This window comes from Gymnoscopelus microlampas, assembly GCF_963454915.1.
Source record: "Gymnoscopelus microlampas genome assembly, chromosome: 18".
Taxonomy (NCBI): domain Eukaryota; kingdom Metazoa; phylum Chordata; class Actinopteri; order Myctophiformes; family Myctophidae; genus Gymnoscopelus; species Gymnoscopelus microlampas.
The window spans coordinates 29180330-29207705 of record NC_139955.1 but is presented as its reverse complement, the minus strand read 5'-3'; the positions used below and the strand labels follow the sequence as shown (position 1 = coordinate 29207705).

General features: G+C 41.4%; 1 protein-coding gene across 1 annotated transcript in view; it reads left to right on the top strand.

Annotated features, from left to right (window-relative positions):
* Positions 1-27376, top strand: part of lingo2 (leucine rich repeat and Ig domain containing 2) — a gene marked incomplete at its 3' end in the record, with an annotated part of 345906 nt that overhangs the window by 201618 nt on the left and 116912 nt on the right. The window contains exon 4 of the mRNA XM_084041560.1: positions 11390-11498. The remainder of the gene's footprint in view (positions 1-11389; positions 11499-27376) is intronic.

Genomic DNA, 27376 nt, shown 5'->3' with positions numbered 1-27376 from the left:
GTGGTACCTGCTGATGACGCCAGCACGCAACCTTGGTCCAGCCAATAGTATTGCCTGGAGTGTATAATAAATGCTTCTGTGATCACGCCCAGGGACGTTCTCCCATAAGCGAATATTGAGCGAGTAATATGATAAAAGAACAGAAACAAGTATGACCTAAGTCATAATAAAGCCGCATGGGGCAGGCTTTTTTGGCCCCAATCTTTTCATACACCTGATTACTTGTTTTTTGGATTGCTTGTTTCTCTCGCCAAACCTGGCAACATTAGCCTTAGCGTCGCAGATTAACGCTCAAATGTTTTTTATATAAGTGGTGGCAACATTTTGTGACACCACACGGGTCTTCCCAACAATAGCTGAGATAAATAATAACTTAATAGCCAAACTAGGTCTAATGAAGCACGCTAGCATTTAGGCTAACCCTCCTGGCTGAAGCCATCTCCCTTTCTCTCTCTCTCTGCTGTGTAACTCTGTGCGTTGCCTTGTTGTGATGTGTGTTCGTCCATGCTGGCCCCTAATATGGTCTGCTTCCGGGTGGTTCAACCTAACTTAACAATGAGGATCGTTCTGATTGGATCCCTTCCCAACTAGTCCCTCAAAAAGAGTAATTCTGATTGGATCTCTTCTCCATTCGTCCCGCCCTAACATTTTCGTCTCGTCTAATTCGTTGACTAACGTGTCCATTACATTTTCGTCTCCCCATTGGCTTAAAAGGGGGGAAGTGTGATGGACAGCCAGGACAGCCAATGACACTCAGGTGTCGACACTTTTCACTCGGGTGTCGACTAGGACTAGTGCTGTTTACAGAGCCGCTCGCTAGCGCATGCGGCTAAAAAAACAGATGCTGCTTTCTTTTTAAAAAGAGTTGTTAACATGTGCACTTTAACAGAGACTGTCATATCCAGAAGCTTACAAAGGATGGGAACATTCATATTGAACTGCTGAACGTTATTATTTTATGCAGCCATCTTTAATGCAATGTTTTGAATTCAACATATATTTGTGTACACAATCTATTAAATCTGTGTAAAAGGAATTAAGAACAAAGTACTGTATAGTCAACATATCCCGTATCCAAACAAACACCTACAGTATACCACCATCACTACCCAGCCCCTAATCCTGCCATTAACATAACCATACATCTCAGTAGAGGAGAGGAGGACAAGGAAATCATATAATTTACATTCACTCTATAGGAAATGTTTCAGTATGCCGAGTAGTCATTCAAAGCCTTGAGGGCAACATCACTGGAACAAACTCATTATGCTTCATAATGTGCCTATCTGTGCAACATATACAGTCTTCTCCGGCAAACCCTTTGATTTAACATGTTCTGAACGAGCGCCATGTCCTTGTGGTATGTTGGCAGCATGCTCTTCTCAGTGCTGCTATGTGGAAGAATGTGCCATGTCCTACATATTGTATAACAGAAAAAGACAGGGACATTGTGTGCCTTCTCCTCCTGGCTTTTACCGTATGGCTTTTGCATCACAATTTTGTGTCACATAGCATGTGGTCTTCTAGGGGACACGAGGATGTTTTGTCACATATCTTGTCTGGAGTGCAATTGCTTAGACCAGTGGTTCCCAAACTTTGTGTCGAGGCATACTGGTGTGCTGTGAGACTAGTCCCAAGTGTGCCTTGGGATTTTGTGACAGCCACACATTATTATTGCAATATTATACATCTATACAAATGTGAATTATGAATAATGTTGAACTATGTCAGCTCTTTGTGCAGAGGCAAATTCTATACTCAAAAAAGATATATTTGAGACACTTTCCACCTAGCAGATCTACAAGCTCACAACACGTCGCATCGCGACATGTGAGCTTGTAGATCAGCTTTTTCCTGTGAACATTTTGACTTGCCCATTGGTATGCCTTGGGTGACCGAAAGAACAAGATCGCGGATACAAGTGGGCGAAATGATCTACTAATCTAATCATCACACGTAATGTTTTTTAAAGAATTCACTTGGCGGTTTTTGCAATATTTTTATAGAAACTGAGCTAACATTGTGCCAATGTGGCTTGGGGACCTCCGTGGCTCTGACTGGCCAGCCTTCACCATGGTGAAGTGAGTCTTTCCACTTGGGGGTTTCTCACTCCAGGCCCTGGCAGAGAAATGCGGCCTCCCTTGGGGAGCTCTCTTTCCAGCCTTCACCCTGGCTTTGAACTGCGGCCTTCCGGCATACTGTAGCTCTCACTGTGGGCCTACCGTCTCCCTGCACGGCTCCTGTTCAGCTTGGAAGGGCTCCAAACAATTCGCTGGTGCTCTCACTTTGTTTACCATCACACTAATCCTTATGTCACGCAGGATAATCTCTCCAACTGAATGCCTAAAATGCTAAAATTAAGGGTAGAAAAACAGGTAGCGATGGAGTCAGGTAAAGAGACATAGCTTGCATACTCATTGAGATTAACTTTTTTTTTGAAAGCCGTTTAGAGTAAATGACATGTTGCCACCAGGGAGGTTGGAGAAGGCAAGGGGAGAAGGTAGAGCTTTCTAATATAATTAGAATAGACACGGTACATGTGTCTGTGTGTGTTGCCGCTTCTCATTAAAGCGAGGTATGGGCCAGTGAGCCGGCTAAGGGGAACAGATAGAGAGCATGTGGTGTTGCATCTTACTCCTACGCCATGAACCCAGACGCTTGGATCTCTCATCCCCTCCACCCACCCCCTTCTTGTCAGCAGTCACATCTTTTTCAGACTGCAGGCAAATCCGATTTGTTTCTCAAATACGATCTTTAGTCCACACTGTCTGTCCACACTGTGATTGATCAGCTCAGATTTGTGTGTTCAGACACGCGGCCACGGTTTCGCTGTTCAATGCACAGACTAAACTTGTGTGTACAGAATACACACAAAAATGCACATACTTCAGGCAGATACACACACACAGGACATAGACACAGAATATGCATCTGCATGCACACACACATTCTAATTGATGAGATGGCCAATAACAAACAACACTGCATACATAAACACAGAGATTGTCCACATTAGATTCACACACCCACACCCACACACACACACACACACACACACACACACACTAATAATTACAACAAATGTGTACATGGGAAAATGAGGCAAAGACATTGTTGTAATGCACCCCACCCATTAGACTGTAAAATAGTTCAAATTGTTATTCAGATCATTTTATACATTTAAACCCTCTATACTTTTAGTTGACTTAGTTGACCGGGGTCGGTGATGTACTTGGTTCAATCCTTTTTTCCCTCTACACCAAATCTTTTGGCCAATCTACAAGCTCACAACATGTCGCAACGCGATGCATTGTGAGCTTGTAGAACTGCTATTTCCGGCGAATCTTTACTCCAGAATAGGGATGATAGGGTTCACGTAGTTATGTCAGATCAACGATTACTGGTGGCCATTTCTCTATTGAACTGTTTCTAAAGATTGGTTAGTTATTCTAAATAACTGTATGCTATATATAAATAAATAACACAGTAGCATGTGAAAAAATCACTAAAGCATGACCCTCGGCCTCTATCCACCTGTTTCCGCGGGAATTTACTGGGGCAAGAATCTTGGGTGGGAAACATCCTGCGGACGGACCGGAAGTAGGAAATAGCGGCTCAGTGTGTTTACATTTGCCAGCAGAACGACCGTAGCTGTAGCTTCACAGGTCGCATAGCGATTCTGACTCCAAGAACGTTTGTTAGTAAGTCTTTTATCTCTGCTTTTCTCTCGCTTAACGTCTCAATTCCATCGCGTCCGATGCGAAAAGAAGTTGGCTAAGAAACTTGAACTTAAAAAAAACTCTCAAAGCTGTCTGTTGATTTCACTTCGTGGACAAGAGACCTACACGGGAGAACCCATATCCAACGCTGCTGTTGGGTGAGAGACCTCCAGAGGAGAGTATCGTTCAGAGACATTTAACGGGTAAGATTAATTTCTACAAGGCATTAAAACAAATCTGACCTGGCCTGGTCCACGGCAGGGCTCATTGTGATTGTGTCACAAGCGATTCAACCTATCGCAAACAAAAAGTTGCAACGCAATTATGATCACAATCACATACACTAATGTGTCATTAACATCTCACACACACGCGCGCTGTGTGTGTGTGTGTGTGTGTGTGTGTGTGTGTGTGTGTGTGTGTGTGTGTGTGTGTGTGTGTGTGTGTGTGTGTGTGTGTGTGTGTGTGTGTGTGTGTGTGTGTGTGTGTGTGTGTGTGTGTGTGTGTGTGTCACACCCACGCACGGCACTACTCGTCTTTTTTTTCTTCTCCACGCACCTTGACAAAATAATGGCCTATTTCTAGAATCAAGCAACTCTTTTGACAAAAATATCATTTCCCAAAAAGAATGATGTAGGCCATTATTTTAGGAAGATGACGGTATAACCTAAAGTCCAAAAAGAAAAACAAGCATTTTTTAAAGACAAAAAAACTATAATATGTTATAATCATATGTTTAATTCAGTGCCTTGAGCATGGTGGTGTGTTAAACATGTACAATTACATCTGTCTCAATCGATAACAACTACTGCACTAAATATGTCTGTACCCGCAGACGACGAGCCAGTTGCAATGGAGGCTTCAGAGGAGCCAAATCCCGTGGCAAAGAGCTCACATGATGTCCAGACACAGTGGTCAGACCCAGGAATGGAGGACCACATCTATCCCAAAGCTCCACCTGCCAGGACATCTAGCGTGCTGCCTGAACCATCCCCTGAGAGCTCACAGTCTGTTGCAGAGGATCTCCTAAAACATGATGAAGACTGTCTTCTCTACACAGGGATTCCTCTACTTGAATTCAACACTCTTGTGTCATGCTTACAAAGCTTTGTCCGCACATCAACAATGCTTGTTTTAGATGGACCAAGGACCTCAACGGAAACAAGTCCACAGGGACTTTTTTGGTCAGACCTTTTAGACAAAAGCATCTGAAATGCACATAATGACTCCAGATGGCGCAGTTACAACTAGATATTTCACAGCATTACAAGCATAGTAGTGACTGTAAGATTCAGTTCTTGAGTCCAGATTTTTTGCTTTCTGCAAAACATTTTCTGTACAGTCAATTACACAAATAGTGTTTGGAAAATTCTCCAGGAAAACCTGTGGCATAGTAGCTTTTATGGTTTCACGAGGCAGCCATGGAATCAGATCCTTAGTGTGCTCAGCAATTACATCTATCCAGAATGACAATGTTTTACCAGCCTGACTATGTGACCTTTTGAAGTGTTTTGCCGAATCAAGTTTCATTCATGTCATTAAAAATTAATCTTTGATTGATTGAAATTCTTATTAGGCAAAAGAATGTAAAACAACACTGTTACATTTATAATACCTATGGTGGGAAATGTAGCGACACATTCATAACCGAAAACTCTGTGCCCATTAATATTGTCCCTAAAATGAACAAAATACTTAATTCAACTTGATTATCTCATTGGAAATTAGACAATACTGTTTCTGGATTATCTCATTAGAAATTACATCAAAACAGAAATACATAAAATACAATTAACAGTGTTGTGATTGTGATCTAAATTGTGTCTATTTGCTTTACATTAACTCTCCTCTCAGATTTACAAGGGCTGCACAAAACATGAAAGATGATTTGTGTCCTAGGACAAATGCATTGATGAAAGATTCCGCACTGTGTTTGTGTACTGTACAGTAGGTTTATGTGTGTGTGTGACAGAGTGTGCTCAGGTCTGAATCATGTAGGCTTGGGCTTGCCTGGCCCTGCCTTTTAACATCGGCTCTGCAACTGAGCTGAACTGAGCTAACTGACCATCTGTCTGGAGGTGGCTTGAAGTACTGTACTTAAGTACAAATTTGAGGAATCTTTACTTTACTGGAGTATTTTCAATTTGCAGTACTTTTAAGTCTAGGCCACTACATCTAAGAGGCAAATATTGTACTTTTTACTCCACAATAATTATTTGAAAACTTGAGTTACTAGTTACTTTGTAGATTTTCATCATTACAAATCATGCATTAAACACTTTACCCCATACTTCGGCTATTTGAAAATAGCAGACCTACAAGCTTTCGTTGTGAGCTTGTAGATCGGCTATTTTCAAAATGCTTTTTAACATTTTGAAGACTTGTGAAATGGGACATTTTGTATAATGAGTACTTTTACTTGGTTACTTAGTTATGGTAAGTGTAAGCCGTGTTTGTGCGCATAGCGTCTCTCACAGTAAAATCCTCAGTGTTCATTATCCAGACCAGTTGTAATTGTGAGTGTGCAAATAGAACCATGCTTTCAGTTGTACAGTCAGTTATATTAAGAAGGTGAGAATAGCCATCACACAATACAATACATGTCCTTTCCTTTGTTGACAGTGGGATAATATGAACGTCATATGCAAATTAGCCATGAGGTGGTCTTAGAATGTCAACAAACAGTACGTGTTTCCTCGCCGACCCAAATAAAATAAAATACTGGAGCACTTGGCTTGGGCCTGCACGTTTAATTATATTAATCTACCTATCTGTGTTGCATTTTTACTGCTGTTGATGATATGACCTCAGCACGCAGGGACTGATGGTTATCTTAAATGATAACGGTTCATAAATGACGTATTGATTACGTGAATCAGCTGTGTCGGGAGGTATCTAAGACATTTTGGACAGGTCGTAATAATGGATGCGTACATTTACATTAGCCTACTTAGAACTGGACTCCACAAAGCGATACGAGGCCACTTCTTAACGTCATCATGCATGATGTGTTAATGCATGTGTACTAGAGTGCCCCACACGAAGCACTCTAGTTTAAGCCATTCATTTAGTTTGGTTCGGTTGTAATGACAGCCACGCACAGCACACGTTGTCCCTGAGCTCATTGTGACGTTAAGAAAAGCCGAGTCTTAATAACAAACGTCTTGGAAAATCGCTATGCGACCTGTGAAGCTGCAGCTACGTTCTGCTGGCAAATGTAAACACATGAGCCGCTACTTTCTACTTCCGGTCCCTCCGCAGGATGTTTCACACACATCAGGAAACTACCCGCGGAAACAGGTGGATACAAGATACAGTATACAGTAGATGCACTATAGGTAGCAATTGTCCTACCTCCCCACTGCATGCTTGCTGAATTCATTTCCCCCTCTGGTTCTACTGTGAAACAATCAGGAGAGGATTGTCTGGAGTAATAAGGAATGATTGAATGCAGGACAAATGCTTGAAGGGGTGGCATACCTTTCTCCTCAATCCATACCAAAATAAGTCAAATTCTCCCAAGCAGAAGTGATTTAAAAGGGATTTTGTCAATACAGAAGGTCACTGTGAAGACTAGGCTATTTGCTTCGAACATAAAAAATAGAAAATAAACAAACTATTGTCACTGGTGGTGATCAATAGCGCTGATTGTTTGTCAACCTCAGGCCAAACCTTAACTGCATGCTGGATAATGAAGAGCTACAGTAGAAGTGATAGATTTAGATTCTCAAATACATTTTTTCCTTGACTGAAAGTGAAAGGTTGTTTTTATTTGTGAATAAGAGGGAATGGTGGAAATGACTCACCTTAACTTCCACTTGCATTTCCCACTTTGACTGGAGCGCAAACCTACTTCTTAATTGGCATAATAATGCGATTAATTAGCTACTTGTCATTGCGCCCCCTGAATATTACTATAAATCAGGCATGCGTTTACAAGCAATCTATTGCCAAAGATGGAAAGGAACACATAAAACATGTCCAGCTGTGCAAAGTAATTCGTTTTGCTTTATTAGCAGAGTATCATTACTCGAAAAACAGTTCGTTTTAGGAAGGAGTTTAAGGCAGAGTTATTGGGCATATGATTTAATTTTCCCATCACGCTCACTTTTAGCTAAACGGTCAACAATGAATCAAAGCATTTTACTGCCATAATAAACATCATTGCGTTCTACAGAACAGCACATTTTTATGCTGTTATGGCTTTGTGCTCATGGTTCATGGTTCGTGGACTGCGTATCTCTTAGTAGAATCTTTCCTCTGTCTGATCAACATTTTTAACATATCTCTGCTGTCGTTTGGAAACGTATGTCCAAAACTGTGTTTTTTAAATGTATTTTAGTAGCCAATTATATTTTTTTACCCGTTTTTTATCTCCCAATGTTGTTATTATGCCATGTAATTCCTCCCACTGCTTGCCACTGCTGTTGGGCTCACCTGCCAGTGAGAAGCCCCCACAGGGAGGATGTAGCACTCCATCCTACTCCTCCCATTCAACATTCCTCGCTGACAGGTGCCGCCCCAGCCCATAGGAATATGTAAGATAACCCGCCCCACCTGGCTTCCCTCCCCCGAACACAATTTAGTTTGTATAGATATTAGTCATTACATCCTGTATATAGTCACAAGCTCTTGTTAATACTTTTCATTGGATAAATACAAAAATGTAATTCATAAAACCCACAGACATACTTAAACACTGCCAACCTGGAGTACATATTTGGGCATGTCATTATAGATGAAGATTAAAAGAAAACTTTAAATTAGAGAGAATAGCTCTTTGGGGTACTTTTACGTGACACTGTCATACAATGAAGTAGGGCATTCATTTATGAAAAAGAAATATGGAGATACAAAGTTTGTACCCGAAAGCAACAATATGACATAGAAATGCGTCCTTAAAAGCCAGTTGCCTGGGTGCATTCTACAAAATGTAGATCAACAACTGCGTCTTTAAATAATTGTGGACTTGTTTATTTGTAGCCAATTGGTTAGAAATTAGTTTGTTAGTGAACAGCCACTATGTTCACAGCACTGAGATCATTTAAAGAGGAAGGGGTTATGGGAACTTAATGAAAGCAACTGTGCTAAAGTCTGACCTCATCATCATCTGAATATCAAAACCATTAGTAGATAGTATGTTTTTTTAATGACAAATTGTCTCTTAAGCAGCTATTGCTGTTGGTGTCTGTTTATGACACTACTGTGGGAAATGAGAATTGATATAGAAGCAACTAATATCTCACTCTCAAGATGCGGCTCTTGACCCTCTGAGATCCCCATCATTATTGTTAGCTTTATATTGTTCCAACCAGCCAAGTACAGCAGTACCTTCCTCAGAATCAATTTTGTTTTCCATGATGAATAGTACGGCTGCCGAAGAATAATATCTACTGTGCTGTTGCTCTCAACGTTTCCTTTGATCAACGGAGTGATCAAACGCACGCACACAAACACAGACATCTACGCAATATGCTATACTGCAAAAAATAAGGTACCAATTACAGCTGGGTTTCACAGCATGGCAGTTAAGAGCAAATGCTGATGAAACTGTTATCTACTGTATAACAGGATCCAGATGCTGGTGCATAATAAGACACTTACAAGTAAGGAGTAACGCTATTGAGTTGACTGTGTGCTTCTTTCTTCCAGGTGGGAAATAGCGTGGCAATGCATCCATCACTCACACACACACACACACACACACACACACACACACACACACACACACACACACACACACACACACACACACACACACACACACACACACACACACACACACACACAAAGCGGAGGCAGCCATGCAAGGTACCCACCTGCTCACCGGGGGCAGTTAGGGGTTTGGTGTCCTGCTCAAGGACAAGTGTCCTCGCTCTTCCCTCCTGAGCCATTGCTACCCAATAGATGCAATTCACAATAGATGTTGTATACTGTATATGTCATGGTTGTTATGGAGCAGAGACGTGCTGATGGCCAATGCCAAGAGAGATGAAGCAGGGACCCCCACCACATATTGTATAACATTGTGTTGCAGATTAAACTTTTTCATAGATTTCATAGCTTCATAGACTTCATAATATAATATGTTGGATTCATGTTAATATGTATTTTTGACAGTTAACCTTTTAAACCCTCAATATTTAGTCAACTTGAACGTTGGCTCTGTACTTTGGTCTGCTCTTTTTCCCTCTACACCAACTCTCAGAAAATAGCAGATCTACAAGCTCACAACGGCAGTTTCGGCATTTCTCCATCACACAAAGATTTGGCGGACCCCCTGTAGTTACTCTGAGGACCCCCAAGGGGCCACGGGTCCCCTGTTGAGGACCCCTGCTGTAACATAAGTAGATAGTAGCATATGTGGTACAGGGACAACATGCAGTACAGTACGCTACAAGGCCACAGTGTAAGACATACAAGAGACGTAATTCTATACCGGGTATTATATACTGTAAATGGGGTAATCTACTGTACGCAGGCTGCGGGGGTTGAGAAAGAGCACCACTTGGTCTAATGTCATCATTAAAGAAATAGCTAATCTACAGCGATATCTGCTGTATGAATTCATTGATTTAATTTGTGACCCAGACTCTGGGCTCATCCATGGAGTGCAAGGACAGACGCGGAAAAGGTTATTATGAATTCAACAAAATCACTCCTTCGCAGCTCATCAATATTCTGCGGGCGTGGTGGAAAAGAGGGTTCAGGCTTAACGAGGGGATCCACCGGATAAATGATCAAAAAACAGGACAGCCATTGTCCTTGAACTCTTAATGGCGTACTAATAGCGCAGGGTGTCAAGAGTGATTTTAACAAGAATGTTCTGAAACAAACTTCTTTTTTTTATGCCTGCCTTTGGACTTAGAGGTGGAAAGCGCGCTCTCTCTCCTTCTCTCTCTCTCTCTCTCTCTCTCTCTCATTCCCTATCTATCTCTCTCTCTCATCATCGCATTAACAGCTCAGGCACGCCTTTCACATAATCACTAGCCTCCGTGCTTCCCCTGCAGCCTGGATGAGGGGACTCATTATAGCAGAGAGAGTGGCAGACTGAGGCCAGTGTGCATTACTGAGGTCACATTGTGTGCTGCAGACAGGAAAAGGATCAGAAACCCGTCATAAAGAAATCCATTTTTTGTACTGTGGACTGGTGGACTATAGACTGAGACCGCAAGCTTAGGTAAAAAAAATTACACACATGCAGTACTGTGTATATACTGTACAATATATCTGCACACACACACACACATACACACACACACACACACACACACACACACACACACACACACACACACACACACACACACACACACACACACACACACACACACACACACACACACACACACATACAGGAGAGGTGAAAGCATACCCATTGTTTCATATACTGTAGCTTGTAAAAACAGTGTATAGCTGGGTTTCTTAGTGATGTGCTGTCAACGTTGCTGTTATCGACTCCTTCTATTTTATCTCTCTGGGATCTAAGAGTCTGAATTTGTGAACGTTCCATTTCTTTTTCTTTTTTTTCATTTTTCATTTCTTTTTTTTCTGTTCAAGATGTGTTTTGAAATGGTCTTCTTTGTATATCGATTATCAAAGTATATAGTCATAGGCTCACCCACAATTTCTCACTCTGTTCTCCTTTTCTACCCTCCTCTCAAACGCAGATAAAAGCTTAAGAAAGAGGGATAACCACATAAGAGGAAGAAAAAGAAGACGAAAGAGAAAAAGAGAGAGAACAGGCCATGGCTGAGGGGATGATTGCTTCTCAAAGTGGTAAGCAGCAGACATATACTGTCTCTTATCTGTTTTGTTCTCAACAGCACATTTTGGATGATTTGATTCCCTTTGTGACTCTCCCCCGGAGGAGCTAAAAGGTTTATTTATGACAGTTAGGAGAGGAACCTTAGAGAAAAAGTATTTTATCTCTGCACTTTTGGTCAGGTCAGGTTGACATGACTCCGTTGTTCCCTACAGTGTCATTTTCAGCCATCTTGAACTTCAATAAGTTGGCAGACACGTGTGAGCAATTAGCATCTTAGTATTCGAGTTATGCGTATGGTGAAAACAGGATTGAAAATTAAATGAACAAGCCTGATTGCGTATTTATGTTTAATATATTGCTCAACAGAATTCCCTTGAATCAAAGCTTGTCATGCACCTTATCATTAAGCTATGATGAAGGCTGAGGGAACATATCATTAACACTTTGCAAGAATGCTATTACAGCTGCTGTAAGTGGTGTGATTTGTCTTGGTGATATACAGAATTAATTAAGGTGCAAATACAGTATAAGCGGGTGGGAGCATAAATAGAAGCACTAAATTGAACAACCAAATGGATACATATAGCATACATTTGTGTGTGTGTGTGTATACTAGAGGTCAGGTCGCTACGCGGCCCTCATACCTACGTCGCACCGCCAATCCGACTGATATGCCCATATATGGAGATCTCTGTATCTGTCAGTCCTTGTCCCTTTTATGACCATATACAGTATGGAGATCCCTGATGTCATCAGTATGTACCCATACTGTATATGGGCATTCCCCCTTTTGTGCCCATATGATTTGTTTGCGCCTGATGCCATGACGACACATTGAGGGCAGACAACACACTGTAGACATATTTGGGCGTAGCTGTATTGGGAACTCCTTATATTCTTGTGGCTGAGTCATAGTGACATGAGCGTGACGACGTGGTCTACCGACCGTCCAGCCGGTCCTCCTATTAGGCAATTTTAATATATGATATTTATGTACACACACACACATTTTCTATGTCTTAGGTATTCAGGCTTGTTCCGACATACTGTAGAGCGGCGAAGTCTGACATCACTGCCACTAGAGGGCGCTATGAGCCCAGGGCGCTATCCCCCTGGGTTATTTTTTGTAATGGAATTCCCATAGGCAAATCTTAGATTGTGTCATAAGAACTGTGTTCCAGAAATAAACAAATCACCCGCCGATTTTACTCGGATTGATATGAGCATCAACTGCCGGTGGAAAAGTACTAATTTATGCAAAGAGTAGATTTGCATAATGCATAATTGCATCAGAGAAAATAAAAATACATTTTCCAAACACAGACATTATCAAATGTAACTCAATATCATGAACGACACAGTGTCACATACTTGACAAAATCACTGGGGTGGTTTGTTTATTTTTGGAACACAGTTCTCATATGTCGTGATCTAAGATAATTCTATGGGAATTCCAATACCAAAAATAAAGCCGTGACCCAGGGGTAGTGGGAGTGACGTCAGGACTTTGGTACTCTATTGTTCTCTCTCTCTCTCTCTCTCTCTCTCTCTCTCTCTCTCTCTCTCTCTCTCTCTCTCTCTCTCTCTCTCTCTCTCTCTCTCTCTCTCTCTCTCGCTCTCTCTCTCAGCTATGTAAGACATCAGGTTTATTCAGTGCTGAACGCCTACCCACTGTACCATCCACTTCATTTTATTGGCCTTATGTGCTCTGCATTATTCCCCAATGGCTTCCCCTCTGACCCCAGACACACAACTCATTGTAGGTGAATACATTTAACAGCGTCAACGTGGCTTAGGAATAGCAGGCCAAAATGCCAGGGTGAGCGTCCCATCTGAGGGAAAGGTCTTATGTAGTCATCCTGTGATTTCCTACAGCCGAGCATAGACTGAATCTATTGAGCTGATGTCACCATAAAGCCTTCGCCTGCAGTAACCCAAAACGGCTTCTAAAGAAAGCTTTTATGTTTAGGAGTTGTCAGTCACAATGAATACATGGATCTTTATTTAGCATGCGGTTTAGATTGACATCTGTGTGTGGAATATCTCATATCACCTCCCAAGGGTATTCCATCCACAGGTGTTTTCCTCTCACTACTTGCCAATGAGCCTTTCCCTCCACATTTGCACCATTATGCGCCCCGGTGTAAGAGCAACTTTAATTGGTTGACAGATTTACGTACAGTGCTACCTGCAGTACATGGACACGATTAATTTGTATGCATAGGTTCAGATATCCAGACCAAGATACCGATGCTGAATAATGATCAGCTGAGGTAGAGCAGTGCACCAAGCAAAGAGATGCCAGCTCTTTACGTGACCGCTCTTTATTGACTATTGAGGTCAGTCAGGTGAGATTTATGATGATTTGTCATTTTACTTTTCAAATCAATTTCAGTAATTATTTAATGCTCACTTGATATGAGGGCACCATGTTAAATGAACATGACAGTTTGTTCCATCATGATTGCATTGTCTTAAAGGATATATATATATATGAATTTAAAAATCTTTTTTTTTTTTTCTGAAGTTGGAACTGAAAAACGGGAGGGATTGTACCGCTAGTGATGTCACTTTCGGGGCCAAATCAGTTTGGCCTGTTTTGAGACCAATTTACATAAAACCCCAGATATGCTGTGAAAGCCTGAGTGCTCAAACTGGGGTATTTTTTTTAGGATAGGAGAGAGGTAGGGGAGAACAAAAACACACAAAAAAGAAGGAAAAATTCATGGTGTAGTCCCTTTAATACTGTACATATAGCCATCGAACAAGTCCCACCATTTCCTTCTCTTCCATCATCATAAAGCTCAGTGAACGGTCTGGTGCTAAGCTGCTCGACTCACTGGAGTTTCACATTCCAACGCACACATTTGATTCTACTGCTCAAAATTCAAGGATTATACAAGAAGAGGATGGATGCAGGGCAAAATGTGTGATGGGAGACAATAGCTGCCGACCACATTAACATGCCAATAATAATTTAAAATAAATCAGTCATTGTGGCGTTGAACAGTCAAGGCCTATAGAAATGGTGCGTGTTTTGTCAGGCGTGTTCAGATGAGCTGCAACTCCATCTCTCATCTAACATATCATCCTGACAAGAGTTTTAATTAACAAGCCAAACTCCAGTTGTCTCTCCCCTCCCAACAGCCCGACCTGTCATGAGATTGTGTGTTTTGAGTGGGTGCACATTTGCACAACAAGAGCGAGAGAAAGCGATGGAGAAGCAGTCGAGGTGATGTTGTGTGAAGTGATGTGCAGGTTGAAGGCAGATAGTGTCATTTCCCTCAGTATCGCCGTATCATCTTAATCTCCCGGCCCCTCGTGGGAGGAGCCAGCCAAGCATGGGATTGTATTTTGCATCTAAATCAAGACACCCTGTTTTCTACAGAGAAGACTTTACTATTAAGACAAAGTTTGATGCACCTATTCAAAATGCCCCACTGCGCGGGGGGGGGCTATCGTCCCACTGCTTCTGCTGATGTTTGCATAAGCAAAATTTCTAATTATGCCACCCCATAAAACTGTGACATCTCTAATCAATAAAGAAACAGAGCCTTGCCCAAGGGAATACAGTTAAGGCGCTGTGCACTGTCTTTCAGCGGGTTGCATCAGGAATGGTGAATGTGTTGTTGCCACTGGACGATAAAGGATGTCTGTCATTGTAAATGAGAATCAATATGCATCTTTTTCATCCTCTGCCATTGACAGAACCACCTGGCTTAACTACTGATGAGTGTACTCTGCTGTAAATGAAGATCGTATTGATTGTGTGACTAACATTGGAATGGAGGCAATCATTCCTTGCCTAATTCCTCTAATTCTTCATGTGTTCAAATTGCAAGCTCCCCAAACACCTCACACCAACCCATCCACTTCCAATCCCCAGCAATGGAAAGCAATTCTTTGTGCTCTGTGGTAACATTTTCAAGACCATTTGTTATTTGATAAGAGTGAATTAGACAAGAGTGAATTTTTCAGGGTTGTTTTGACAGCGTAGCTGACAACAATGGAAACTATTTATGGTGGTGGTGATGGCAAATTGCTTTGTTAAGCATGTATTACGAATAATTAGGGCGATGTAGAAAGAGATTAAGCCTCTGCATTATGAGTGCATCTAAAACTACTACTAGGGCTGCAAGTATTGTCGTAATCAATTCATCTTACTTATTTATTTATTTTTTTCTTGATTATTTGATTAATCTATGCAATCATTTTGGCCAAGTTACTTGAACTCAAACAGACATCTTGAGATTGCTTGAAATATAAACGCACGCACGCGCACACACACACACACACACACACACACACACACACACACACACACACACACACACACACACACACACACACACACACACACACACACACACTCTCTACATAAATGTCAGTGGTATAGAACACAGGCCCTCGCACTGCAAGAAAACTGGCATTATCTTGTTCTGCTTTCATCCAATTAGTGTACTTCATTATTTAATGGGTGGGATGCATTTACTATTGAGATAACAGTAATGGGGCAGTGTGATAGAAAGTGTTTTGGTGATAAATACAACTGTTGGCACACCTTCAAATCCAATTTGTGGTCACCCAGAAGTTAACTGCAAAAAAAACAAAAACCTAAACAAATATTTTCAGATAGCAATTAAAGGATTTTACTTAATCAAGAGGCCTGTTTTACTGTAGATCAAGTAAGTAGTGTCTACTACTTACACTTACAATTACTAACTTAATAATAACGTGGATATTCAAACAGTCACTGACTATTTCCCATAAAACAAAACTAGCATTCATCATGCAATTAGCTTTCAGCTTAGGGAGATTACAGCGCCTGTCAATGGCATTATGTTACGTGGTTAGAAGGGTGGGCCGCGTGCATCTTCAGAGCATGTTTATTTTAATGATCAATCAATTGATTGTGCACTGGCTTAGATCAATGGAACCATTATAAATATACTTCCTATTGATCGGTATCACAATGAAAACGCAATTTTCTAAAGACAAAATACAATGACATTTAGTTTATTTTTTACAATTTATGGGCAAAGCATCTGTCATTTGTTTTAGATTTCTTTGGCTATTAAAAAAATTGAAGATATACAAGCTCATAGTGCATCACCGAGTGCCGCGCTAGAAGCTTGTAGATCTGCTCTTTTTTTTTTTATCGTGAATATTTGTGCAAATCTTTGCTTCTGGGGATTCTACAAATGTCTGTGTTGCTATATATATCAGTGGTGCTTAAAACCTTTTTCCATGTCAATCACCCATAAATGATATGTATTTGGCTGCGGACCCCCATCTGAAAATATTCCAGGTAGTCAAAGTTCGCTTGAAAATAATAAATAAATAGGCATATTCAAAGAAAAAAAAACAGATCTACAAGCTCATAGCTTATATCAGTGCTGCGTTATAAGCTTGTATATTTACTATTTTTGAATAGCCAAAGTATAAAATAATGGTTATAGCTAAAATCTAAAATGGCACAGATGCGTTCCCGGTCTTAATGCCTTAAGCGTTTTCTTTTTTTTTTCCGCAAATGAGTGAAAGTGGTTAAGTCTGTCTTTCTGTCTTGTTTTTATAAATATTGAACCGATGAGAAGTATTGAAAAGAGCTTGTGAATAAATAATAACTTCATTGGATCCATTGGAACACAGGTTAGTTTTCCTATTTCATGAAAAGTAACAGACATACAAGGTTTCCAACCGAGAGTGACGCTATGTAATAGGCAGGGCGAGTTGCCTTTCAAAATAACCATGGAAAGAGTTGTTGCCACTCAGAAGTCCTCACCTGTCAGACTCCGTTCCACGCATAGAGCAATGGAAATTGTGACAGAGCTCTTAATTGGAGTGGAGGCGGAGATACATGGCTTCATCAAGGGACTACACACATCCACGTGTTGAAAAGCTGTTATTATCCTAAACAGTGGAGTTATTTGTTTTTTGCTGTGTTTTCCCCACACCATTTAAACATATTTTTAACTCTACCTGCAGGACTTATTCCTGATTTATACTTGTTTTTGGGCCGTGTCTACACCAAAAAATAGATGATCTTATACAAGCTCACAACGGGTGGCACATCGCAACGCCTTTTGGGTTTGTAGATCACCCATTTTTACTGCACGTCACTGGTGCACATACAACTAAGTATGAATCAGACTTTACAGTATACCACCCTTAGACACTTAGAAGTGTAAAGGGGGTTCTCTCTCTGACTATAGTAAGTGGACCCTCAGTGACTAACCTGGCCAATGTTTCTACAGTATGCCGCTTGCTGCAATGAGAGGAACACCCTGACTAGGTTTTAATTAGGTGTGTAGCTTATTTTGTGGTAAACTTATAAAACAGAGAGGCAAAGGGATAAACCCACAATCGCAGCAGTGTAATTTTTTTGACTGAAAAATGTCCGTCAACTACGTTGTTTCTCTTCAAAGTTCAAGGTTGTGCTTTATTGTTACATCTTGTGTACAGGCACATTAGAGTAACACTTATTTTACTAATAGCATTAGTAACACAGCTAATAATAATAATAATAACTGTGCACATGTTGTTGTAAAATTGTACACAGAATGGCTGTAATAAGTAAGGAATCAAATTAATAACATGTGCAGGTGAAATATTAAGAAACAAACATTTCTTTTGGCTCCCTGTAGTGCCCATCTCATTGCAGCTAAGTTCTGATTTATCTGAGAGTTCCGATAATATCATCTTCCCTGTGCAGCTATTTTGAGGCAGAATCCCTCTGGTACAACTTTAATTCAGTGAATGATGCTGCTTAGAAGATCAGGTGGGACTGCACTGTACGATGCGAGAGGAGGTATGCATAATCAAGTATGTTTAATAAAAAAGGACGTCTCCCAGCATTCGACAAAGTAATCTGTCAGAGAAGTTAGCTTTATTCGTATTATTTTTTTAATATTGTATTATTTTCCACATAAATGACTTCAAAAATGTCAAAAAGTGTGTTTCATGTTATAGAATGCTTATTTCATAATGAGGTGGACAGAATTAAATAATGCTGAAATACTTATTATTCTTTGTATTATTTTGCCAACGCCATTGTGACTGTGTTTATGACGATGGAAAACAGCCACATCTGTCAAACAGCATCCATATTGCCCATTATAGTTTCTGCTGTGCCCATATGTCTCATTACTCTTGGAAATAGACTCACATCTCCACCAAGTCTATTGATTCATCATCATTATTCTCTCGGCCCTTTCCCTCCTAAACATGTCATTCCAAGTCTGGCAATTGCTTTGCAAATGATGCCTGGGAACATTTTGCATGATTGATATTGGTGTAGCTGTTAGTAAGCGTTCGATGATGGTCTATTGATGGATTTGAAATGCAAATGACATCGGCAGTGCCTTGCTATATTCATCAGTATGCTGTAGGTTGGTGAGCGGTGACCAAGGCACAACCAGACGGCTACGGTGTATATTTATTATTGGCCCAGATATTGACTGGTGCCTTTTATGTGGTGTCAGAATAATTACCCCTAGCTACTATCGAATGTTACTGTAAGTTTGCGCTTTGGGGATGCTCATTTTTCAAGGGATGGTTTACCGACCAATGACCATGCATGTTGCTTCAAGTTCATTCAGTTCCATTTCTCTTCGCACCTACAGTAGGAACTACCTAGTGCAACCACAGTCTTCTGCTATTGGCCACTGGACAACTATTGTACAGTCGAGTGACAGGATGTCGGCTGAGAAAACACTATTATTGTTTGTAAACATGGCTTTGCTGTCTGATCTGCAATCGACCCCAACAGTGACCGCCCACTTTTCAGAAAATACCAACGAGTTTTAAGCCTGGAATCATCATTCCAAGCCTGGAAGCCTGGCATTCATATTGGACCTGATGAAAGATGACCATTAAACATTAATTTTGATTCTGTTCATAAAAATAATTGGAAAACACAAACAAATATTTATATTGTTAATAGTGTTATAAAATATAGCTGTTGATCGGTAGTGATTATATATTTTTTGAAAGTCTTTATTTATGAAGTTGGTCTCCTGGCTATGGGATCCAAGAACGTTCAACTATCCTAAGGGAGGCAGTAATATTTCCATAGTAACGCGAGTTCCACCAATCAGACACGTCTCTGCTACACATTAGGTTTGTGGGAAGTGAAGTATTTCCCTATGACATTGAGAATAAATATGTTTTTCTCCAAACTAGACTGATTGCATACGGATGTGTGTCTTCTACAGGAACATAAAGTATAGCATCATTTTACAACCTGGACCCTCGTGGTGAGTCTACATTAGATTGTTACGACACTATAGCTGATAATACAGAACTGTTATCTATGGAGAAAATGAATGGGATGTTCCAGAATCTCACTGTTGAGGTCTTGATTCTCCAGCAGTTCTTGGGGCTATTACCCCTAGTGGCAGAAGGGAGAATGGCTGTAGGTTTTAGTCTGGAACTACGCCACTGCACAAATAATCTGTGGTGCTTTCAATTTGGTGCCTCTGCAGTATAGACAGCATTGCAAAGGCTTGGTTATCCAGCAGTTCTCATGGCCATTGCCACTAGTGGCAGAAGGTGGAATAGCTGTAAGTATTCATATACACGCAATTATGCCACGGCACTGACCATCTGTGGTGCTTTCACTTTGGGGCCTCTGCAATACAGAGAGCATTGACAGACATAGCCCCATGTACAAAATGTATAATGTCTCCTACCCAGACATGGCAATAAAGATGAAAAACGGTGAAGTATCTATCTATGTATACAATTGAGAAAAGTCAGCACTTCCTGTCCCCCGCTGAAGCCACCCCCCGCTGAAGCCACCCCTATCTATATATACAAACTCCCCTGGACAGGAAGTGCTGAGGTCAGACAACACATTCCATATTTGGGCATAGCTCCATTGGGAACATCTCCTATTATGGCTTTATATATTATAGAGACCAACGAACACAAAGCACTGCGCAGCGGATAGGGGGGAGGGGCGCGCAGCGCCTCGACCGAGTATACGTACAAGCAAGCTATATTTTCTTTTTTCAAGACTCTTTATCTCTTATTGTCAAGAATCCCTGACCTTCCATTCCCCTGCCACCACCCTGTCCTGAAAACACCATGATTATAATAGTTTGATTATGGGAGATGCCAGCAGTGATGAGACATTTTTTGAAATCATGGTTAAAGTATACTCGCTCCCTTTTTATCACTGTCAAGAGTGATCAGGGGGAGACAGGGTTCACTTGGTGAGCATACGTGAGTGGGAGCGTCGTTGTCGTCATCATCATCAGCTCTCTTACATGGTGCCCCTGCCCTCCCTCCCCACCTCTCACCCTGCCTCCCATCCCTCCTCTGTCTCGGAGAGGACACATTAATATGTGGACGTGATGCCTGTCATTCCCCGTGCCCTACTTAGACCAGATGGGCTTCATTCAGGTCTGTCACAAAGATGCAGGTGCAGGGCTCTCAAATGTCAATCTGGTAATTACAAAATGAGATAACTTTTAGCCTTTTAGAATGTATAAGCAAGGAAAGACAAATATATATTACGTGTCATGCACCAATTTCACTGAGACAAATTCCTTCTCTTTTAAGAATCAAGAGGCATTCATTTGACACTTATTCACAGGTACTAGCAGCCAAATGTTCCGCAAAGACTGTGCTAACAATACATCACGATAGTAGTAGCATTTTGAGAAGCTATAGGCCTACTCAGGATTCTTTTTTTGTTCTTTTATTTTACCATGTCCTCATGCAGGGCTCAGAGCTGCAGGGGGAAACATCACGTCCTGCGCTTTCCATTTAGTATCATCACAAACAGTCCATTACTGGGGTGGTGTTTGTCCTTCATACTGTAATTCAGATTTATTCAGATTCTAATTCAATTTAAACTACCTGTAGGCCTGCACCATTATGACTAAAATGATCCTCTGGATTATTTAGCTGAGTATTAGAATTATTTTTGGTGGGGAAAAAAAGATGATTTCATGCTATTCTTACATCCTTTGCTGTTCATTGGCCAAATAGTAATGAATGGCCTCTGTGATTTTGTTGTGCCTCTGTGAACCTGATGGATGGGGAGATGGTTTTAAATTGTTCTGGTTATTAATACTTGTGCAATGCTGAGGAGAAGAGGGCAAGTTGCAAAAGCTAACCAAATAAGAAGTTTGAACTAATTTGCCAAGCTTCACAATTACGTTACTGTAATATACACACATAAAACACAAGGTGTTATTTTCCTTTTTATTAAACCAGGAAAGCAATGTGCTGTTGTATACAGTTCACTGTATGTATGGTAGTAACATTATCTACTAGATCAGTGGCTCTCACACTTTTATCACGATTTTTTCCAAAATGTCAGATATAGAAGCTCACAACTATTGAAAGCGTCACACTGTGATGCATTGTGAGCTTGTTTATCGGCTATTTTCAAATAGCCACTATATAGGCTCTATGGTAGTTGATATGATAGTTATTAAACTGATTTAGCTTGGGAGCCAATATGTTTCTGTGTGTACTTGACATTGCTGCCAACAACTTCCCAAAGCACAGTTTATTCCAAACATTGTTGTATGAAAAACAACTTTCAGAGATGCAAAAGTCACTTGAGATGGATAATCCAATCCATCTACACATTATTTATTTGTCAGAGTTTGTTATGGTTGCATTTTAATTGATTTGCATGGATTGATCTGAAAGTTTGTCTGAAAATATTCCCTGAAGCAAAGATAGATTTTTATTATTTAAAAAATGGGAACAAATGCAGAAGCCAAAGAAAAGAAAATGGTCTTTGTTTATGTGTGATATTATGGCCGAAGGTGTGAATAGACAATGGCTTGTTATGACAGCAGCATACGGTCCTTTAACCACTTAAGACCTACTCGAAAATGTTACAAATTAGCCGATCTACAAGCTTGTATATCTGCTATTTTTGAATTTTTTTGAAGGAAAGGGAGACTGTGGAGGAAATTGTACTTAACCTCAGCAGACAACAGCAGAGGTGAGAATGCATAAACAAAAACTGATTGATTACATATTTCCACCTGGGAAACTTTAGTCATGCTGTACACACACACACACACACACACACACACACACACACACACACACACACACACACACACACACACACACACACACACACACACACACACACACACACACACACACACACACACACACACAGCTCCTGCAGAATGACAATAAAACAGTGCATGTTGGGTAACTGAGGGCTACACTCCCTGCGGCTTCCTTCCTCCTTGTGTTTGTTTGTTGTATTCAGCACAGGAAATGCAAGGCTTCTAATTAAGTCTTGGAGAAGGGGGGGGGGGGGGATCTTAACTGGCCAACTGTGAGCATGCTATCACAAACTCGGCTTCCATGTTTAATTTATATCTTCTCTATTATTTATGGATGCCGTGATCTGTGTGTAGGCCTATATGGATCTCTGTGCATGTGTTGGGCTTGGGCTGTCCGGTGTTTATGTGTTTGGGTTAGGAGAAGGAGAGAAGAAGCCAGATAAAGAGAGAGTATTGACAGCATAAATGCCTGAAATGTATATAGTCAATCTATATAGTATGTTGGTCTTTAAGTCTCTCTCTCTCTCTCTCTCTCTCTCTCTCTCTCTCTCTCTCTCTCTCTCTCTCTCTCTCTGCGTAACGAACACTGAGTCATTCTCCTCACTCACATGCATACACACTTGCCCAGGCACACAATGTGATGCGGACACCCACTGACTTTCACACACAGCGCACGCACGCACACACTTATACATATATTATTATATGCACGCAAACACTCTCACAAACACTCTTCTTCTCACACGCAAACATATCGCTGCTGTTAGTTGGAGACCTTGTATGTCTAAAATCGTTACTTTTCAGGAAATAGAAAAAAATAACCTGTGTTCCACTGGATCCATTGTAGTTATGTTTTAGTCACAAGCTCTTGTTAATACTTTCCATCGTTTAAATATTTATAAAACCCACAGACAGACTTAATCACTTTCAACCTGGCATCCCTATTTTGGGCATGTCATGTTAGGCAAGATATTTCAAAAGGTTTCAAAAATAGCAGATCGGCTATTTCTGCTACTTTTGAGCGACACTTTGTGTGAAAAATAGGGCGTTATAGAGCATTAATTAATTAAAAATTAAATATGGAACTTTTCTGGCCGGCAGTGATGGTGCTAGAGTACATACTGCATCTCTATGCAGTCTTGGTGGGAGCAGCAGTAAGTAATGATGAGGGACTGAGGATGAGGATGGAGTTAATGATACCCATGATGACATTGTCGACCGCACGTTACAGAAGGCTGTGTTTATGGTCCTTTCTCTACAGCCCCTTAATGTGCAGCGAAGCAGCACGGAGACTCAATATTATGTATCATGCATGGCCAACCGGAGGCTAAATCCACACTTCATGGAAAAGAAAAAAGAAAAAGCCTGAATCAGCAGGTGTGACTGGCAAGGATAAGGCCTGGGTTGGTGAGAGGGAACAGAGAAATGCAGGGTCAATAAATATTTCATGGAATATGTTAGCACACATGCAGTTGAGTGGGAGTGAGGGATAAAGATCAATAGCGAGGCTACTGGATATGTACTGCTACGGTTAGGGAGAGAAGGGGAATTTAAGTTCACATTGCTAGGGTAGTGGACAAGGTCAACAAGGAAATGAAGCAACGGCAGAGGTGGTGGTTTACTGAGCCAGAGAGATGGGAGAGCAGATCTCTCCCCTCTCCCCTTCATTCTAATGGCAAAGGTAGATGGATATACCGGTAGCATTAAGGAGAGACGGTAATACAAGTTAACCACTTGAACCCTAGCATCAATATTCTGGGCATGTCATAGGCGAACTTTCAGCATAAATAGGCATTTGGCTAAAACAGTAGATCTATAAGCCCTGAGCTTGTAGATTGGCGATTTGGTGTAGAGGGGAAAAAGGAGGGCACCAAGTATAGATCTATAGGGTGCCTCGGTCAACAAAGTATATACTGTCGGTGTGTCTGTCTGTCACACGAAATTTGTCCTGGGCAAAACTCGGACAGGGACAAATGTTTTCCGAGCACCGAAAAATCACGAATATCTGTATCTGTCAGCCCGCGGGCCTGAGAAAGAGGCAGAGAGTCTCCATGTGTTCGGGAGATTGTGTCGGCTTCCCTGAATGGCCAACCCAAACCGCCGGCTTCACGGTTTGGCGGAGCATCACGTTTGAGCCGCTAAACCAGTATATGTCTCTGATTGGCTACCCCAACCCATCGGATTAACTGACTGGCCCAAAGTATACTGGCTAGATGGTTGTCCCATGTGTAGATTTACTTCTGCAGGAGAGAGAGAGAGACACGTGCTGTAAGTGTTGTGTAACAGGGCCTGGTCCTCCTGAATAAAACATTGGCTGGCTGAAAATGCTGATGGGCAAGTGGCCAATGGGGCAACCTTAGGAAATGAAACAAATGAGCCTGTGTGATGTTGAAAATTAGAGCGATAGGAACGATACTGTACCTAACGAGCTTGCAGCACTTGGAATAAGGTGATTCAGAGCGAGGCAGGTCCTGAGCAGAGTGGGACGCACCAGTCTCAGTGAATTACATATCCTGTGGCAAACACAAACACAGAAGGCATTTAATTTAACGACCTGTACACCTGTGGAACTGTAGCCTGTGTGTGTGTGTGTGTGTGTGTGTGTGTGTGTGTGTGTGTGTGTGTGTGTGTGTGTGTGTGTGTGTGTGTGTGTGTGTGTGTGTGTGTGTGTGTGTGTGTGTGTGTGTGTGTGTGTGTGTGTGTGTGTGTGGGGCACAGCATTGCCAGTACTGCATATTACACACTCAATGTATTACACACAGGTATGGTGTACTGTACTTGCAGACACTTGTAGATGTAAAGTATGCATCTCACCACAGACGTATAGATCTGCCGTTAGTAACGCCGGTCAGGTTGGGGTTTAGTGCTTTGCTCAAGGACACAGCATTAACGGAATGCTCCCTCTAACTACCAAGCCACTCTATTGCCTACTGTATTCCGTGGGTAAATAAACACTTAAAAACAGATGAGGACAGCCTCTGTATTCTACAGTACCCTATTTTACATGGCAGATCTTCCTACACACTATACGGTGGCAGTTATTCCTCAAGCCATTTATCAGTAAAAATATGATGCAGGCGTCTCATAAGCCAACATTTTATGAGTTCAATCGGGAGTCAAAATGGCTTCGAGTGATGGGATACGGTGAGGGAGTGGACCGCATTTTAACGCCTGAATGAAGGTGAGCTCGACCCATTGGTCCGTGCCGAGGTCGGCGGTAAAAGACTAAGCAGTGCAGCATAAGCACACACAGCAAGTTCAGCATCCCTGTAAGAGGACCATTACCCCCAGGAGATGGAAGGGAGCACCTCCAGGGCTCAGGCTATTATCAGTTGTTGGTTGTGGTGATTATGGTTTACTCTACCATAAAAATCATACAGCACACTCATCATCTGCTATATTTAGTTCCACACAGCCCCCACCCCATAGTACTGTAGTTACAGTGGTTATGTTTATGGAGAAGGGATATATGACTTGAATATTTAATGTACAGTATACAGTAATTGCATCATTTACATGATAACTGGATTGTCCTTAGTACAGTATAGTGTAGTGTTTTTGCTGAGAGGTTGCATAATGGACAATATGAAGACTTGTCATAACTTTACGGTACAGTCTGTACCTACCATAGAGTGCCATCACGGAACGCTGTTGAACCTATCGTTTCATGTTAACCGCAATTGCATTGCAACAGCATGGCACTATATACTATACTTAAAATGAATGCTGTCTTTAAAAGGTAGGATTTTGCATTATGAGTACTAGTCTATACCCAGGGATGTGAGCACTCAGGTGAAAGTAGCCTTAAAAACGCATGGTAGGCCACCACTGGGGCTTTATTGGTCAGGAAAATAGTTACAACATACACACACACACACATACACACGGTGCAGCTCCAAGTTCGTTTTCATTGACAGAGAGAGAGAAGTGTTTCTCCGCAGCCGGCTCGCGTCGTTTCTCAACTTGAAAATACTTGAAATAATGTACGTTCTGACCCGTGTTGAGATCGTACATAAAGCACTGGAATGTCTGAGCAGCAGCGCTCTGCAACGCTCTGCTCCATTGCATCAATGAGTAAACAATCTACAATCTAACACTATTTGCACCAAGAGCTAACACAATGTGGATTCGAACAGTGCACGTGTCAATGTGCGTGCTAGTGCTATGGAGATGACATCCAATTCCAAAGCTTCCTCCCGCTCATAAAACGTGTGTGTGTGTGTGTAAGCGAAGTTGCTGTAGCCAGCCCCTAGAGCTCCCATAGCCTGCAAGGCTGTAACCATGACGACAGATCCCATAGCTGAACTCTGAATCTCCGGTGTACACAAAAACTGCTTACATTTTGGGAAAGTGAAAAATAGTCTTCCTCACGGTCTTCATATGCTAATGGTCAATGCCCGTGTGCAAGTTCAGACCAATTGCTCAACCCGCTGAGGAGAGCCATGCGGAGACAGAGAGTGTGACGGACAGAGGTTTCATTATATAACTTGGTTGAACTGCTTCAATGCTCAGCAGCAAATGCATTCTCTTGACAAGAAATCCCCCAAGTTTCTAAATGTAAATGTTTATACCCTTAGAGAGAATATTGCCGTTAAAACAAACTTTTTAAATTAGTAGGCAGAGACCCACTATCCCAAGACTCCTCAGAAATTTGCCCCTGGAGGCAAATTTAAAATACTGTATCTCATAAATGTGAGTCCTTGTACTTAGGAGACATGCCAGATTTGCAGTTGTGTTGTTGGCAGATACGGACTGCTTGCAGTGGCCGTATTAATACAACTATGATTTAAGAGCAAAATGGCCACCCTCTAAATATGGTCAAATGCATCAGCTTCTCAGGC